Genomic DNA, 13468 nt, shown 5'->3' with positions numbered 1-13468 from the left:
CCGAACCGGCGTACCGGTGGGCTCCAGTACCTGTTCGGCACCGGTGCCGAACTGGAACCACAAAAGAAAAAAAAGGCCGATTCCGCATGCGCGCATCCGTGTTTTAGCCACAGAGTGGCATTATGCCCGTGCGGCCCCACGTGGACTCGCCCTCGCATGCGGTGCTGCGTGGGCTCGCTGCCCCATGCGAGGAACCACGAAAAAACAGTGCGAGCGCAGGGAACCGCGCGGGAGCAAGGTTCCCTGTGCGTGGAATCGCGCGCGGGCACGAGCGATTCCCTGCTCGCGCCCGTGCGGGCGGGCTGCCCCACGCGCGGAAAGATTTTTTTTCTTTTCTTTTTTTTTTCTCCTTTCCTTCTTCCTCCTTCCCGAACTCTCTCCTCTCCTTTCTTCCCCTCTCCTCCTCTCTTCTCTCTTCCCCCCTTCTCCCGCGAGCAAGGAAGGAATCGTTGGGAGGGCCACGTGCGCATCGGGGTGCTCGGGAGGGGGTCGGCCCGAGGTGCATCGAACCATCTTCTTCTCTTCTTCTTCTTCTCCTCTTTCTCTTCTTCTTCCTCTTCTTCCTCTTCTTCCTTCCTCTTCTTTTCTCTTCTTTCTTCCTCTTTCTTTCTCTTCTCCTCTTTCTCTTCTTTCTTCTTCCCCGCTCGATTTCAGCTCCGAACCGTTTTTTATGTGGCTGTACCGTACCGATGGATGTCGGTACCGGTATGGAACGTACTAAACCGGCCGGTACGGGCCGGTTCAGCAGACCATGGGTTCAATGTTCCAGTTTGGATATATCTTAGCTAGTATCAGCAACCACCACTTAGATGATTGGATAGCATAGACTGTCACAAGTTCACTTTTATTGCTCTGCTGACTTTTACTGGTCTATGGAGTGTGCATGATTGTTGCCCACCACTTGAAAAGGGAATATAGCTAGATTGGATGAAGATTGACAAATAGTTTTGCACCATTTCTAAGCATGATCAGCGGAACGGTCCTGAACCGCTCGGTTCTAGGCATCCCGAGCCATACCGGCGGTGAACCAAGACGGTTCCGGCAACGAAAATGAGACTGGCGATGGAAGGGGAGGAAAAGGAAAAAAAAAAGGAGAGAGAATGGGAGAGAGAGGGAGAGGGAGAGGAAGGAAGAGAGAGGAAGGTGGAGGCCGGCCGGCGAAGGCCGGAGAGCCGCTACGCAGAGAAGGTGGAGGCCAGAGAGCAGCTACATGGAGGAGGCGGAGGCCGAAAAGCCACTGCGCGGAGGAGGGGCTCTGCCTCCAGTCTCCTATTTCGTTCGAAACAGAGGCCCGGATGGGGCCCCTTTTATTTTTGTCATTTTTAAGTGAAAGTCGGTGAACTCATTGCCGACTTCACTTAAATGGTAATGAAGTTGCCGACTTTCACTTAAAAATCACAAAAATAAAAAGGCCCTCTCCGGGCCCATGTTTCGAACGAAATAAAGGACCGAAGGCGGAGCGTTCGAAACAAGGGACCGAAGGTGAAGCCCTAGCCTCTGCCTCCTCTGTGCGGCGACTCTCCGTTCCTCCGCTGGCTCTCCACCAGCCTCCCTCAACCTCCCCTTTCTCTCTCTTTTCTTTTCTTCCGTTCTTTCTCTCCCCCACCTCTTCTACTATGTCGGTATAGGCCCAGCACGGCACGGCGAGATCCTATACCGACCTGTGCCGCTGGGCAACTGGTCTGGGGCTCAGTATAGCACAGTAGACACTGTTTCTAAGGTTTACAATAAGTACAAGCAAAGTATGCCATCTCGATACCAGGCCTCATACGGTGTCATCTTGTCACTATGTCGGTACGCCCGATACAGAGGCTACTTCGACCCCCAAGTGTCAGTACGCCTCTTGTACCATATACCGGTACCGAACTAGTATGGTACGATGCTCTCCGTATCGCCCGATTCTGTACTATATGGCATACCATGAGTATAAGAACATGGAGAAGGGCAACATTTTAAGCTATGAGTAACATTTGTACATTCAAACTTTTAAAAACAAATTCGGTGTAAAAAAAAATGAGGAAATAGGTGACCATTCTAATTAACTTCTTTTGAAAAAGAAAATAATGGAAAGACCCCAACTTGGTTTCCATTCAGTATGAATAAGAAGAAAAGAACTCAACAAATGAGGCCAAATAGCACTCAAAAAAATAAAATAAAATAAAATAAAATAATTGTTAGCACGTAACCAATAAACTTATAATACAACATTACAAGATTACAATCCTCATTTAACACCACAATAAAGATCTAGATGAATACAAGGAAGTTAATTCAAGATTCAACAATATCCAATAAAGAAAGCCATAAAGCAACTAAAACCTAGAGGCATCCGAACCCATCAAAAAACATGTGCCAATAAAGAATAGTTGAGATTACCTACAGAATGTGAAGATTCATTAATCATATGCAAATACAAGAAGGTATCAACCAATTCAAATTCATAGCATATAATATTAGGGTGATCAAGCTTCCCCTTCATCTAAAGAAGGATAAGCTCAAACCACCAACCCTAACTCCACCTCCCCACCCCCTTCAGAAATGCTACAACACTCTCTTTTTCTAAAAGATAAGGTCAAAAACATTAAGGCAGCTTTTGGTTTGCAATTAAAGTGGCATAATGCTTAGAATAAGTTCAATGCCTATCAAACAGCTTTTAGAAAAAAAAAGGAGAAGGGAATGCTTATGCTAGGCATAACTATTCTAAAGAAAGCTATCATATGCTAATCTTTTCATAAAGCCATCATATATGCTTGTCACCTCTTCTTATGGACAAAAACATCATCAAGCAGAAGCTATTCTAGAAATTGTAGCCAAACAAAAATAGGAATAACTTGTGGCATAACTACTCTAGTAGGCATAACAATTCCTAATCCACCTTATCCTATTCTCAAACTAAACATAGATGAGGGTTTTATACGTATGAGCCAAGTCAGAAGAGCAAGTTTTGCGTTAATCAATTCATGTGCATTTCAAGGGATGAGCAGGCATGTTTCAATATTTTCCAATACACTTCCCCCTAGGATGATCATAGAAAAGCCAAAGCCCCACAATTTTCTTTTTAGACTAGGATTAACAGGCCTCATCTCTGCAATAAATAAATTACAACTGACCAAGCTATACGATCAATTCAAACTCTCCAGTTCCAGAACGACCGAACGTTCTCATAGGAACGATCTATTTTATTTGATTGATGGATCCAACACCCAATTTTAATGAATTAAACAAAAGAGTAAGGACTAGGATCCAACCAGCAAAAAACCTTTCAACCAAATAAGCTGCATTTGTCTCCATCCCCACACATTCATCAAGTAAAACCAGCAGATAATCTTCACCATGAAATGAGAAATTGAATGATGCCATGACAGGATCAGAATCAACATGACAAACTCACTGTCAGGACCACCGAGCTGGTTGACGGCATCGACGAAGCGGTCGTGAAGCTCGGCGGTCCACCGGAGCCGGGGCTTGGGGTCGTTTGTGAGCAGATGGGACGCATCCCGAAGGAGGTTGGCCCCGTCCAGCGATCCATTGAACTCCCCTCCTTTGTCATACATTTATCTCCCCTCTCTCTCTCTCTCACTTTGGGAAGAAGAGGAGAAGAGAAGAAGGGAAGCCGGACTGTCCTCCTTCCCTTCTCTTTGTCTGGAATTTGCATAGAAAAAACACAGGTGGGTTTGGTTTGGGTTTAGGGTTGGTACTTCTTTTTTTTTTGGTGCAATAGGGTTGGTATTCGGTGAGGACCAGAGGACCATGGAAGCAGAATTGGGCTGGCATGTGAATGTTGTCTCCTCTCTTTTTTCTTTATTCTATTTTAGAGACGGTGCGGATGGTTTCTAGCACGTAAGCTAACCACCAGGGCATTGCGGTGATGGTATACCGTCTCCATTTTTTCAAAATGGCACGAGAAGCCAAGTAGGGGGGTACGGAGGGGAGTAGGGATTAGTGATTCGGTGAAGGGACAAAAGCAAACGGACAAACTGCACTAGACAGAGGAGTCCCTCCCGCGCCTACGGCACCACTAGTATCTCCTGGATCCAGCCAACCACCGTAGCTGTCGCCTTCAAAAAAAACTACTCTGGCCTACAAAACATGCCGTGCATAACTTAAAGCAGCACACGCCGCCCTCAGCTCCGCTCCCGAAACGGAGGTGTCAAAGATCTGGCACCCTCTAGTAACAACCACCCTATAATTCAGGCCTTGGATGACAAAGCCTACACCACCCCTCCTACCGCCATCAAGCACGCACCCATCGAAGTTGACCTTGAGGAAGCTCGAAGGTGGGGGAACCTAGGTGAAGAACACCGGTCGAGACGTTACACGAGCAGAAGTAGAACCCTATATGCCCCGAGCTATCAAGGGCCCATCCGATGGATCCACATGGATGATCTTCGCCGCCTAAACTTGAGCCCGCTCTACGATGAACCTGGGTGTAGGATTGCTCTCTCCAAAGATCCAGGCATTCCTAGCCAACATATATGATTAGCAATGTAAATCGCCACAACGGCCACCTGCCAAGTCTGAGGGGCTATAGCCAACCATATGAGCGCCTGCAATAAGGATCTTGAATGGCTCTGAACGTCCGACGGGATATCAACAAGCCCCAGACCCTCCTAGCATGCTCGCACTGAAATAGTGTGTGGTCCACGGTCTCATCCAACTGGCATCCAGGGCACTGAGGTTGGATGCCCAGTCCCCGCTCGCACAATACTGCTCTCGTCAGCAATTGGCTAAAAACCACTTTCTAGAGGAATAGGCCTACCCGGGGGCGGAGACCAAACCTCCAGATCCAAGTGCAGTCCAACTTTGGATGCTGCTTACTCTGAAGAATGCGATAGACGTCACCCACTCTGACTTTGTGGCTACCAAACAAGCACACCTTGGAATAAGCAACGACTTGACTCTCTCTACGAGGTGCTGCCCAAACAGGTAGCCGATCCGATCGGAATCCCACTTTGCCCCCCTTGGATGACGAAGATCACAAACAGTAGTTGATATCAAACAATCAAACCAAAGATTGGAGGATATCCTAGTAGCAAATGAATACCCTGATGTCTCTCTAGAAGATCTCCCTAGCTTGCCACCAGATAGAGAAATTGAATTTGCAATTAATTTAATTCCAATACCACACTAATCTCCAAAACCACCTATAAAATGCCTCCAGCTGAAATGAAAGAATTAAAGGAGTAGTTGAAAAATCTGCTTGATAAAAGTTTCATTCAACCTAGTGTTTCACCTTCGAGAGCTCCAGTATTGTTTGTAAAGAAGAAAGATAGTACTATGAGGTTATGTATTGATTGTCGGCAGATAAATAAAGTGACAGTAAAGAATAAGTATTCTCTACCAAGAATTGATGACATGTTTGATCAGTTAAATAGTGTTCAGGTATTCTCCAAAATTGATCTTCATTCTGGGTACCCACAATTAAAAATAGGGTGAAGGATATGCCTAAGACTGCTTTTTGTACGCACCCACACATTGTGGGCTAAACTTAGGCTTAATTCAGCCATCTTGGGCCCTGTTGGGCCATGCTCATTTGAGCCAAACTTGGGCCCAATTCAGTCATTTTAGGCCCTATTGGGCTATGCCCATTATGGGCCAAAATTTGGGCACAATTCTGTTATTTTGGGCCCAGTTGGGCCATGCCCTTTCACTACCAGAAAACACGCATATAGTGACGGAAATTTCCATCACTATACCATGTTTCCGGTCACTAATACGGAATTTGTGACCGGAGCTCCCGTCACTAAACCGTTACAAATCCAAAAATTAAATATTTAAGAAATTATGTATTTCTCGTCACTAACCAGTCATTGAGTTAGTGACGAAGGTAACTTGGTCACTGATTTTATCACAGAATTCGGTCACAAATTTGGTCACTGATCTGTCATAACCTTCAGTAACAAATTTAGTCGTCACAGACATGGTCACAAATTTTGTCACTAAATTTGTTATTAATTCCATCACTGATCTAGTAACAAGGTTACCGTCACTAATTTGTCATAACTCACTGAGCAAAATCAATTTTTAGTAACCAAAATTTTATCACTAAGTTTATGGCTGCTTGTCATAATACTTGGTAAACAATTCAGTAACCAAATTTAGTCACTGATCACATTCCAATAATCTGGTACATTTGGTACATTGATTGGCTCATAATAATAATAATAATAATAATAATAATAATAATAATAATAATAATATCATTAATAGCAAAGGCATTCAACATTACGCAAAAGTTTTTTAACATGTCATTCAAAATAGGCATCAACATGTCCTAAATCCATCAAAATCAAAGTACAAAAAGTATGTCATAACAGAGATTTCATTCCTCCTAGGAATGCAAAGACCTATCATCTAAGGAAAAAGCAATTATAATGAAGCATGATCAGCAGAACCAGAATCACCATTACCCCTCCGATCTGCATGCCTTGGTCCAAAGCCAATCTCTTCTCTCATCTTTTGAAGAACCTCCTCTTGCATTTTTTCTTTTAGTCCTCAAGAATACCTAGAAGGTCTTCATGCATGTACAGCTCTGGAGCTTGACTTGTAGAGGTAGAAGAGGATGATGATTGCCCAATAATTCCAGTGAGATCCTCCAGGGGACTAAAGCCATGGCTGAGGCGCCGGACATAAAATGGTGCCGTTCGTCAAAGGACCTAGCTCTCTTGAGGGCATCCTTGCTCAGGACAAAACCCTTGGCCAGCATGCTGCTCACCACATCCTCTGCCTTCCTCACTGCAGACTCAGTTGACGAGACGAGAGCTTCCCTTCCTTCTGCAGCACCAGAAAAAAAAAAGAATTAATATAAGTAGGTTGAAATTACAAAACTAGAACTGGAAAAACAAAACAAAACAAAAGAACCAACAATTACAAGCCTGATAATGTCACTAAATGGTTCCCAATCCCTAAGACAGTAATATATAAAAGGTCGTTATCTCTGACATGTTCCTTCTTGTTGAAACATAACATGCGAGCAAGACCTATAATCCCAAAAATGAAAGACACGGAAAAAATTTTGGTCCACCAGTTCAGAACTTTTGTTTTTGAAAATTATCACCACAACCTACTGGTACAATTATAAAGTAACACTCGAATGATGAAACGCTAATGAACATGGCCCACACGGCTTTGTTTTTTCATTTATTCTTTTTTGAAGGAGAAAACCACCACGTATACAAAATTAAAAGCAAAAAGTCACAATATGGCTTTCATGTCATGCAGAAATCTGAGAGCATAATCTGCAAAATATCAGGTCAGATTTACCTGTATCTCTTTGTAAGCTTCAGGAGGAAGCTGGTAATCCTCAACTGGCGTAATGCTGACACAAAGATCAGCTATAGTTGCTCCCTGCATCCATAAAGAACTGAAATGGTGCACCCAAAATCTTCCAGATTGTATATTAGAAAAACATGAAGGACATGAAGGTTATTTGTAAAATTTCTTTTCCTGAGATTGGAACATGTTAGCGAGTAATTTGCATTATTAAAATTTAACTCACTCAGAGAAGCATTGCTGTGTCTGCTCCCTGTGACTCCTTGAAAGTGACATAAGCAATCTGAGACCTTTCAGATTCGCTGCCGAAGTGAAAACAACATGATTTTGATAATGATTTCCCACAAGAGAAATGCATAAGACATAATTAGAAGGACAATGACCTCCGCAATTCAATATATTGAATGTCCCCTGAGAAGGAAAAGAATTCCTTGATGTCCCTTTCTGATACAGCCAGGGAAATGTTGCTGACTTTCACTGTTCTTACCTGCAACAGGAGACAAGGACAATATTTCATGAACGCTGCAGTTATCCACCACGCAATTGATTTATCTCACAACCAATTTGATTTATCTCACAACCAATTAATTTAGCACACATTGAAGTGCACATGCCATGAATGGTTATGCCATAGGAATCCTATCAAAGGCGAATTATATGTGTCAGCGACACAAAAAGGTAAATTAAAAACTATTGAAAATGAGCTTTCTTGGGGAAAATAATTAAAACAGTGACAGGAAGTCATAGGGAACTGATAGATATAATGTTAGATCAAATACAAATTTCAGTAAAAAAGGACACAATATCCTTCTTACTAAAAGATCCTACTCGTTGGCGCCAATTTGAATAACCATGCTTTGTTGAGGAACAAGAGATGGATCTACATGGACTATCTAGCAGCAGTTAGCTAAGACATTATGCACTATTTTCACTAACATCAGTAAATTAGATTGTTAAAAAAAAAAAAATCTCTCACATCTGAAACATTGATAGTCCAATTTGATGTAACAGTCAACTGAGGATCCACTCTCATCCTCAAATAGCCCGGTCCAAAGGGACCTGCAATAACATGCTCCATTAGGTGCTTCTCATGGAAAGAAGGGGGAAAATTTTCAAGGCATGTTCCAGCTCTACCTGATCTAGATGACTAATTGAGCTGATCATCCATGCAAATTTTCAAGCTCATTTACGACAGAGAAATGAAATTTTGTAGTAGAAAGGATACTAAATACGTAAAGGTTCAATATGATTACAAGCACTTCCTCTATTGGATAAATAGTCAGATAGGGAAATGCACTATGAAATTTTCTTAGAGAAATGTTTCGCAGACGAAAATGAAGACGAGCCGGAGCTCGATCCCTCAGCCTCCTGGGAGCGGCGGAGGCCGTCTCAACCAAAAAAGAATATGAACTATAGCGCTAAACAAAAATCTCTGCTGTATATCCACAAATTGCAGCCTCCTGGAAGCGGCGGAGACCTTTTTCTTCAACCAAAAAATTACCCCATTACATCAAAAACCACAGAATCATCCAAATCTCTGCTGTATATCCACAAATCGCATCACAAGAAAAAAAACCCAATAAATTAAGCTTATGTTCCACCATTTTATATGAACCAGACACCAAAATCACCTAGAAAAAAAATATAAAAATAGTAACAAAGGGACAAGCATGGGTACCTCAAGCAATATTACAAGCATTTCATCAAAAATCCGAGGCGAAGAGATCTTATTAGAAAGACCGCCCTGATCTCGAGCATTTCACGAGAGATACAGAACGAAATCCCGCGATGTTGGCCTCGGACGTGAGCTCTCGAAGAGGGAATCCGTATTTGAGGAGACTCGAAGGAGATCAGGTAGCTCTCGTCGGCATAGGGAGGAGGAGATGGGGTTAGGAAATCCGGACGGTCATCCCTGCCGCGGACGGTCATCCCTGCCGTGGACGGCCTTCCGGTTAGGGATTTGTTGGATTTGGGTTGGGGGGGAGGAGGAGGGGTTAGGGATCGCCGGGGGGGGGGGGTGTGGGTGTGGTGTGGGGGGGTTGAGGGGCGGCTGCAGGGGCTAGGGTTTAGGAGGATTAGAATTTTGGTGTTGGCGCCAGGCGGGCAGGCGAGTCGGGGGGGAATTAGAAATTAAGCGTGGCACACTTAGTTCATTTTAGATTTCCTCCTTTTATCTTTTTATCTTTTTTATTTATAATTACTCAAAATATTATTTTTAATATTTTTGGAATTAGAAATTAAATTTGGTGACGGAAATTTTTGTCAATAATCCGTCACTATCAAAAATAATCTTTTAAAAATTTATAAACATTTGGGTTACGATTTTTGTGATGGGTGAATTTGTCACTGTCTCGTTGCAATTTCGGTTACCAGTTTTGTGACAGATATCCCGTCACTACGGTGGTCACTAAGTTTTGGCGCTCACCCTACCTGTGTATTTTGTGATCGGTCGGTTACTAATCTGTCACTAAGTTTACGCCACGGTAACCAAATTTCTGTCTGTCACTAATCCGTCATAAATAGTAACTAATAATGGGTCGTCACTAATTTTTCGTCACTATACGCATGTTTTCTAGTAGTGTTTGTGGGCCAAATTTGGGCCTTATTGGGCCATACCCATTATGGGCCGAGTTCCAGCCCTGTTCACCTTGTTGGGCTCTAGTTGTCCATGTGGGTCGAGCCAGTTCATTTAAGGCACAAAAAAAAGAAAAAAACCTAGCCTCTGACTCCTTTTATTTAATTGGGCTTAGAATTTTCCTTAGGGTCAACCCAAACCACTCGGACCGAGCTCAAGATCAGGATCAAACCAAACCCAAACTCGAGCTAAGATTCTCTCTCCTTCTTTTTCTCTCTCTAGACATGCTTGGAGATCCTAGTGTAAGCCCTATTCTTCTTGTTGCTCGGATCTAAGTTAACTCAGTTTATAGTCTTGAACCGCCCTGGTACTGGGCGGTAGACCGGCCATTACTTCAGCCCTAGCTAGATTTGACCACTTTTGATCTTTATCTAACTCATTGAATCCTCCTGGCTTGGACCAACCTAAACAGTCGAGCACTGTCACCCGACCAACCTAATTTGGGAACATGAGTCCATAGTGTTTAATTTTTGACTTCTAAAATTATGTTAAAAATTAATTATATTTTAATGATATTAAACAGGTGCACCTGATCTATTTGTTTGAAGTGAGATTTAAGAGAGAAGAGATAAGTAACTTAATGCTTCAAAGTGTATTTTCAAATTTTTGGTAAAATTAATAATTAGTTCATTAAATTTCGATATTTTGTTTTATACTTAGTAAAATGGGTCACACATATTAATAATCAGTTTAAAATTATGTATGTGTTATGAAATCTGAAAAATTTGACTAGGCAAGTTATCTATTTTGTATGTATGTATTCTCAACATAGATATGATCTGGCTTCGCTAATGGAGATTACTCGTTGGCTCTGTCGACTTGTAATCTATGAGGAATCGATTTCAACACCACACCACCAGTGATTAGAATAGTTCTATTTGGACATCGTACCATCGGTGATTAATAATAGTGGTGTTTGACACTTTGTGCGACCCAAGCCACTGGGTTATGTGGCAATAGCTTATTGATGTTGGGATCCTAGTATCAGTTTTTTTATGAAAATATTTAATAAATTTCAAAAAAAATATGGTTATTTATGATTTATTATTTAGTTATTATTTTGTATTTTAATTAAATATCTGACATGCTTTGACCCCACTCTGGGGTCTTATATTGCTTACTAGGCTAGTGTAGCTCATTATCATATTTCTCTATTTTTCAGATCCAGAGGCATGATCGCATGGGATTAGGGTGTACGCTAGATTCATGAAGATTCTTTGGTTATTGGCATTTTAGTTAGACTAGTTAGATTATTTGATTTATGTTAGCATATGTTATTTTGAAACTATTGTAAGAACTATTTAAATAAATTAATGCTTAAATAAATTTTAAGGATTTGTCATTGCTTTGATATGATCCATTGTCTTGCATGCCTGTACGGTCTGCCCTACAGGCATGTGGAGTCTATCGCACGTCGAGCTCAGGGCGTGACAATTATGGCACTAATTTTGATCGAGAAAAGACAAGATCTTGGATTGTGTATTACTTAAGTGGCAAAACTCTAACGTTGGCTTAGAGATGCCGAGTTTTGGTCTATGCACCTTTAAGTTTAAAAGGTCTAGATTTTTCCTCAAATTTTGAGGATTATTTTTTTAGGAGGGGGGGGGGAATGTAAAATTCGGCCCAGAATGGGCTATTTTGGGCTGAAGTTGGCAGGCCCAATAAACATCAATGAGGAGAACAAATGAAAGAGAGGATTGCGATAGGATCGTGATCGTGATCCTCTGCTTCTTCTTAGCCCCTTCCGTTAAGCAGATAAACCCCAACAACCATGGCTACTGTGGATTCTGTGGGCTGATAAGTGCTAAATAACGCATGAATTAATATCTTATTCATAGCACTTATCATTATTTTAATTCACATATTTTGTAAATTCAACTAAAAAAAATGTGTTACCTTCATCATTGCATTTTAATAAATTATTTGGTAATTCGAGTTTGATTTAATTATTTTGGGTCGAATTCAACGTATGCAGGTCGGGTCAAACCCATCATCTGACACATAACCATGAAGCCTGATCACGCTAGAGCACACGGGGCAGCCATCTCGAATGACACATGCCAAAGTACATGGGATTTCAAAAGTAAGAAGAATCATGAACGCCTGGATGGCGGGATTACTTTGCAAACAAACATGCATCCAATCATGATCCAGCATTTCCACTTCTCCGTGATACAACCCATGCATCCCAGTTCGTTTTCTTATCCAGCATCTACAGCCAACTTCATGTTATCTTACACATCCAACCAACATTCCCCTGTTTCGGGATTAATTCCAGCATCTCAGCCACATCCAGCCAACGACGATTATCCCCAAATTTCCGGATCATATATCCCAACGTCCCATGCTCATCTCGAGTGTTCTTCCTCACATCCCGCTCAGACTAACTCCACGGACAAGCCTCCCCTGCTTCCTTCCCACAACCAATGCTCCACATCACAGCCGTAACCTCCTTCCAAACCAAATCCAGAGCCCGTCCCAGCCTCCCTCCGGATCATGTTCGTTACCAAACTTCATCCCAACTAGAGATGGGCACTGGGCCGGGCCGCCCACGGCACGGCACGAAGCGGGCCGTGCCTGGCACGGCCCGCCAGCTACAGTGCCGTGCCGTGCCTGGCACGGCCCATTTGATAGGGCCGTGCTGGGTCACAGGGTACTGGCCCGTGGGCCGTGCCTGGCACGGCCCGCTTCGGGCCTGGGCCGGCACGGCCCGGTCTAGGCCCGCGGGCCAAGCACGGCACGGCCCGCGGGCCAGCACGGCACGGCCCATAAGGGCCTGGGCCGGGCTGGCACGCGGGCCTGGCACGGTCCGGGCCTGGGCCCGGCTCGGCCCGATAAAAATTAATGCTTCATAAATTTTTTTAATAAATTAATAAATATTGAACACTAAGGATTTATGAATATAAAGCCACCTTAATGGTGGGGGTTTGGCATAGACCCCTACCAGTTTATTAATTTAAATCAAAATGGTACATGAAGGGAGGTTTGGACCTTGGTCTGACCTCCAGAATACAATAAGAAAGGGCCGAGGTTTGGACCTTGGTCTGACCTCCAGAATACAATAAAAATGTACAATTATAAAAAATTAAGAAATCTTACTAATCATCAGTGATTCAGTGAATCAGTATTCACTCTTCAGTCTTCACTCTTCAGTCTTCAGTCTTCAGTCTTCAGTAGTGTTTATATCATCATCATCAGAGGATGTTGTATTATGTCCACCTTTATCTTGAAGTCTTGCCTCAACATCCAGCCAATCCTTGAAGCAGAGAAGCATCTCCACCGTTTCGACCGTCATCCTACTTCTCTTTTCGTCAAGAACACGCCGACCTGCACTAAAAGCGGATTCCGATGCTACCGTGGACATCGGCACAGCTAAAATATCGCGTGCAATTGCAGACATAACAGGATATTGATTTCTAACACTCTTCCACCAAGATAATACATCTAGATTCTCTATTTGATTTTCATCATATGCAGACTGAAGATCATTTCGTAAATAAAATTCTAGTTCACTACTTAAAGATGAAGAAGATGAAGAGGAACTTGAAGCATGTGTGTGTC

The 13468-nt window shown here is 42.8% G+C and overlaps 1 long non-coding RNA gene across 1 annotated transcript; it reads right to left on the bottom strand.

Moving 5' to 3' along the window:
* Window positions 1–6754: 6754 nt before the first annotated feature.
* Window positions 6755–7764, bottom strand: LOC120113167. The gene is made up of 3 exons (XR_005514982.1): window positions 7656–7764; window positions 7264–7574; window positions 6755–6771 (listed from the first exon to the last, which is right to left on the bottom strand). It is a non-coding gene; the product is annotated as an uncharacterized LOC120113167 (long non-coding RNA).
* Window positions 7765–13468: the final 5704 nt, after the last annotated feature.

This window comes from Phoenix dactylifera, chromosome 14, assembly GCF_009389715.1.
Source record: "Phoenix dactylifera cultivar Barhee BC4 chromosome 14, palm_55x_up_171113_PBpolish2nd_filt_p, whole genome shotgun sequence".
In the NCBI taxonomy this organism is placed as follows: Eukaryota; Viridiplantae; Streptophyta; class Magnoliopsida; order Arecales; family Arecaceae; genus Phoenix; species Phoenix dactylifera.
This window is presented reverse-complemented; position numbering and strand designations above follow the sequence as displayed.